The sequence below is a fragment of the Manacus candei genome, unplaced genomic scaffold (genome assembly GCF_025592945.1).
Source record: "Manacus candei isolate 608988 ecotype Guabito, Panama unplaced genomic scaffold, ASM2559294v1 h1tg000017l, whole genome shotgun sequence".
In the NCBI taxonomy this organism is placed as follows: domain Eukaryota; kingdom Metazoa; phylum Chordata; class Aves; order Passeriformes; family Pipridae; genus Manacus; species Manacus candei.
The window spans coordinates 8,025,019-8,031,018 of record NW_026138065.1 but is presented as its reverse complement, the minus strand read 5'-3'; positions in this window follow the sequence as shown (position 1 = coordinate 8,031,018).

The window sequence follows — 6,000 nt, the reverse complement described above, 5'->3', positions numbered from 1 at the left end:
AATGAGCCTTGAGCTGTAAGGGAGGTTCTTAAACGTTGTTGGACAGCTAACAGCAGTCAGAAGTTGAAGCAGGATTACTCAGAGGGAAATGAAACTAGAACAGCCCTGCAGCAACAGGAAAAAAAACCATTCACATGCAAAAGGTATTAATCTACAGCCACATCTGCAAAACTGTGTGCCTCAAAACCACTTCTCTTGCTCTGACAAGCCTGCTATGGAGATAGATTGATAGAGAACGTCTGAGTCATCTCATTCTGTATCTGTGGTAGTACTTTGCAGGTTTTATGGCCATCCACAATACCCTTTTCTTTCTGTAATTGGCTCTGCTCAATACTTCTTCACTACCATTTTTATCCTGTCTCTCCAGAGAGTTTAAAAGGATTTAGACTTTAACTCAGGAGAGAAATTAAACCTCTAATTAGACCAGGTGTGCCTAGGACTGCATTCCCCAGGAAAGCTAAATAATTCTGCTTTCATTTTACAAATTTATAAATCATTAGAATGCAAAACCTGTAAATAGGAATTAGGAGCTTTAAACTGTACTGAAACACTAGGAATGAATGCATGCTTCCCACACTGAAAACATCCCATAAAGCATTAAATTCCTGATCCAAAGCTCACTGGAATTAGTGAAAAGAGACCCATAGGGACTCGAATCAAACCTGAAACCCTGCAGGCATACAGTGTTTAACCAGATAGAGCTGCCCTGGCTTGACAGAAACAGCTCAGGAGCTGCAGATTATCTTACTCAATGAGTTATATGAGCTTCTCAAGGCCCATGTAGAGGCTTTGCATAAAGGATGAAAGCATGAATAAAGCTGGACCTGAGGTGCTAAGTGCCCCTAAATGAGAAACTATCTGCCTGCAGCCCAGAGAAAATTAAAGTGGAAAAGAAGAAACAATTTGCTTAAGGTCATGTAGGAGAACCAGAATTACTATACATGTCATCTGAATCCAGTAATCGTGCCTCATCCCCTCACTCCCAGTTCTGCCTACTGCATTGGAAAGTTTTACACTTCACCCAGCCTCTTTGATAACACTGCTGCTGCAGGAAAAACCAGGGTTTCCCGAGTTAAACAGACATCAAACCCACTGTTTGCAAGGAAGAAAAGGTTATCCTGATAGCTCTCCTGAGGAGACAGATCTGTGGAAGAAAAGATTATCCTGATAGCTGTCCTGAGCAGATGGATCTGTGGAGAGAGGTTAACCCCATGCATATCAAAAAGTGCCCAAGGGACAGGGATGCTCATATCTCAAAGGGTATTTCTGTGCTATTCATTGGATTGCTTGACTGTCCAAGAAAAAAAACACCTGTGGAAATCAAGCAAATGGATTTATGGTTTATCCATGCAAATCCAAAAGGACAAAACCTGTTCAGTTAAGCATTCACTGATTTTCTCAATCACAGAACAAATGCTGGCATGTCAGTAATTAAAAATAAATAAATACATAAAACAACTTTTGAGGCATTCATCAACCTGAAAGTCTGCCAGAGAATTCAGAAAAGCAATGGCCCATATTAGGGTTATTATACTGAAGGTTTAAAAGGAATATAGTTTCTGCCTAATGCTAGATCTACCAAAAATTACATGGGCAAAATAATTACATACAATAAATATTTTCCTTCCAAAAGGAAATTAATTTTTCTAACGTTCGTTCTGAATGTATACTGTTTTCCCTAAGACCTGTTTCTATTCAGTCATAAATCTTCCCCATGGACAAATTAGGCACAACAGCTATCAGGCATTGCAAAACACCAAAGCAAAAAAAATGCTAAAAAAAGGTGACTTTGAGAATCACATGGCAGCTAAGGACAAAGCAAGTATGACTTATAATAACCAAAGGAATAGAGTTGATTAAAATGAGGCTTGGATTCTAGTATTTTAGACATATTTTGACATATACAAGAAAGAAATTACTGTTAAAAGCCATTTTTCATGGTCTTTCATATTTTACTATTAATTCAAACAAACAGGAAAAAAAATTCCCATTAAAAACAGATATAAATCTGTCATTTCAAGTCTGCAGTAGCCCTTAGCTCTTCTTTATGCAGTAATTTTAGCTGGTGATACCACATTTGCTCAATTTACCTAGTTTTTATTAAATGACGCTCAACACCGAGTCCAAGGCTGCAGCCATGATGCGATTCTAAAATTGACTGGAAATTGATGAAGGGTTGTTTATCTGGTTCAATTTTTAAAACAACTCAAAGCAGATATTTTCATTACTATCCATCATTTTCTGTATTAGCCACCGAGATTAGTGCAGATGAAGTATAGCTTTCTAGCTTATTACTCACAGGAATGAACCTATTTATCTGACAACAATGAATTTTTAAACTTTTCATAAGATAAGAGTAGAAGACTGGTCTAGTTGTATCTAATGATTTTTTTTCCTCTCCAGACTACAAGTTAAGATTCTGTAATTCAATTCTATAAAGCAGATGGTGGGGGATTGTTCTATAACACCACATAAGTCTTTGTATGATCCTGATTTTCATGTGCAAAAGATTCCACACAGAAGGGGTTCTCTAGATACTTTAAAAAAATATATCTATTCACAAACATTTTACTTTCTAGCAAGAATCTGGTTAGAATATTCCACCACAATTCCAGGTGAACATATTTGGAAAGTTAAGATAAACTTTGGGCTGCCCAGTCCCCTAAACGGGGGGACCATAAGTGTGGGAACAGTGACTTTCCATTTGTGGACACTGAAATAGTAAGGGATCAGTTGAATGGGGGGATCAGTCCACAGGGCCTGATGGAATTCATCTCAAAGTACTAAGGAGCAAGTGGAAATTATGGCAGGACCTCTCTCAGTTAGCTACCAAAGGTCTTGGGAGTCTGGGGAGGTTCCTCCTGACTGGCAGCTGGCCAGTGTTATTCCAGTCTACAAGAAGAGTGAATTGACAGACCTGCCAATCTAACCTCAGTACCTGGAAAAATTGTGGAGAAGATTCTACTGGGTACTGTTGAAAGGCATTTGAAGAATAATGCAATCATCAGGCACAGTCAACATGGGTTCACAAAGGAAAGTCCTGTTTAACTCATTTGACACCCTTCTATGATAAGGTCACCTGCCCAGTGGATGAAGAGGTGGTGGGTGTCCTTTTTCTGGATTTCAGTGAGGCTTTTGACACTGCCCCTCACAGCATCTTTCTGGAGAAGCTGTCCAGCTGTACGATGAGAGAGTTCATGGTGTGCTGGGTGATGAACTGGCTGAAGGGCAGAGCTCAGAGGGATGCACTGAATGGGGCTACACCTGGCTGACCACTGGTTCAATTTGAGAGCCAATATATTGTTCAACATATTTGCCAACAATCTGGATGCAGGAGTTGAATGAACCATTAGCAGATTTCCTGATGACACCACACTGGGAGGTGCTGTTTGCTCTCTTGAGGGACAAGTTGCCTTACAGAGGGATCCAGATAGACTGAAGCATGGAGCAGTGATAAATGGGATGAAATTAAACAAGTCAAAATGCCAGATTTTTGTGTCCAGGATGGAGTAACACTGAACACAAGTATTATTTGGAGAGGAGTGGCTGGTGAGCAGCCCTGAAGAAAGGGGTGCTGGTTGGCAGCAGCTCAGTATGAGTCAACAGTGTGTTCCCTGGCAGCCAAGAGGGCAAACTGCATCCTGGAGTGCATCAAACTATCCGATCAAAGAGGTGATTGTTCCACTCAGTTCAGAGTTGGTGCAGCCTCACCTTGAATATTTGAGCAGTTCTGGGCCTCACAATTTAAGAAGGTTTTGAAGGTCTCTGAATGCATCCAAAGGACAGCAACAAAGCCAGTGAAAGGGCTGAAAGGACTGTCATACGAAGAGCAGATGAGGACTTTGGGCTTGGCTATTTTGGAGCAAAGGAGGCTGAGGAAGGATGACTTCATTGCTCTCTACAGCTTCCTAAGGAGGGGAAAGGGAAAGGGAGATGCTGAGCTCTTCTCCCTGGTGATAAGATGTGTAGGAATGGTTCAAAGCTGTACCAGGGAAGGTTTAGACTGGACATTAGGAAGAATTTCTTTACTGAGAGGATGGTCAAACACTGGAATAGGCTTCCTAGAGAGGTGGCTGATGCCTCAAGCCTGTCAGTGTTTAAGACGCATTTGGGCAATGCCCTTAACAGTATGCTTTAACTTGGTCAGCCCTGAATTGCTCAGGTATTTGGACTAGATGATCATTGTAGGTACCTTCCAACTGAAATATTCTGTTCTAAGATGTCTCCAACACAGCTATATGATTTTTATTTACAAAATAAGTTGATTAGGATCTCTATGCAAGCCTGAGATTATGTGGTATGGACTATGGAACTGCACCTCTAGCTGCCAAGCTCCACCCCAGCTCCACTCCCACCTTCTGGAGTTCCAGTACTGGATATTACGACCAAAAACCTGGTGCAATTTCAACTCAAAGTGTTTCCAATACTACTGTTACTTGAAGTTTCTAAATAAAATCTTAAAAAAAAAAAATTAGATACGGGGAAAGGAGAGAAGGTATGTATACTGTTTTTGTAGTGTGGGCATCCTACAATGTTATTATTGAAGCTCAGACCCATTTAAAGGTTTCCATAAACATTTAAGATAATGATCTCATTCCCTGACAGGCAACTTCAAAGTCACAACAAAACTTCGATGACACAAATAAAACTTCAAGAATTGACTAGGCATAACTTATGACTGCTAATGTATTACATACTCTGTTCTTTCATACCTCACAAAGCCTTCAAGGAATACTGCAAACACAGCACAACAGTGAATGTCTCCATACAGAGAAATGCCCAGAGGCTGCCTTGGTGTGCAGCTCTTCAGTGCTACCCAAGAATATTTTGTGTTAGCATGAAACACATCACCTACTTCCTCTGGTGTGGGCTCATAAGCAGTGATCCACTCTTGTTTGGAGAAGCCACATGGCAGAGCTGTAAGGAGTGTCCATACAACAGCAGCACAGCTGAGAAGGGCTGTCACTGGTTTTATGACCTCTGGCAGAATGCAATAAGGTGGCTTTTCCAGAGGAGGCTGCCAGAAAGTGAACATGTCCTCAAGATATGTTCAAGAAAACATACAGGAAAAAGTATTGCAAACTACTTGGATCAGGAACATAGCTTGGCTACTTCATGAGGCCAGTAACTTAACATAGACCCACTGGTGGTCTGTTGCTCTGCATGTCAGGGTGCCTTTTAAAAAACCAAAAACCTCATTTCACTCTTAGAGGTCATTGCTAACTGCTTAGAAATACTGCTCCAGAAAATTAATCCCTAATCCTTGAATATCCCATAACATTTAAGAAGCAAAATAGTTCAAATTCAACTTCCTACACCTTTTCACTGTACCACAAATAGAGGTGCTACTCATTGAGGGCTCAATCATGCAATGCACTGATGTAGAAGATACACCACCTACTTCTATCTTGCTCAGCATAGTACATACAAGGAAACAACCCTGAATTTGACGACCTTCCACTGGCAGCCCTGTACTGCAGCATCTTCAAATTACAGTCCACACAGGAGATAAACAGAGGGGAGGAAGGTAAGGACTGACCCTGCAATTAAAATGAAGTTTGCAACCTGGCATTAGCACCCTGTCATTATAACCCATAGAATCCACATAATATATATTCACACATTCCCCTTTCTTAAATGCATAACCAAAATACTTTTGATGCTCAATACTTCACATGATGCCAGAAGGTGGGAGTACATCACAAAGCAATTCAAGGTATTTGGAAGTTTTTTGTGCAGATCAATAAATACTGGAGTTCAGTTACACTTAATTTCAAAAGGTCAGCAAGCCTTTTACATTGCTCCAGAAAATGAACAGTTCTTAGGATCTTTATCTTGTTTGAAGAAAATGTACATCACTCCATGCATGTGGCAAAACACCTTTGGCAGTACACATGAAGGTTATGTCAAAACTATATTTGAGGCGTAAGAAATAGCTGACATTTAAGACACAGGAGCAGCAAATACTTTTACAAACTTACAAAGCAATTGCATAAGCAA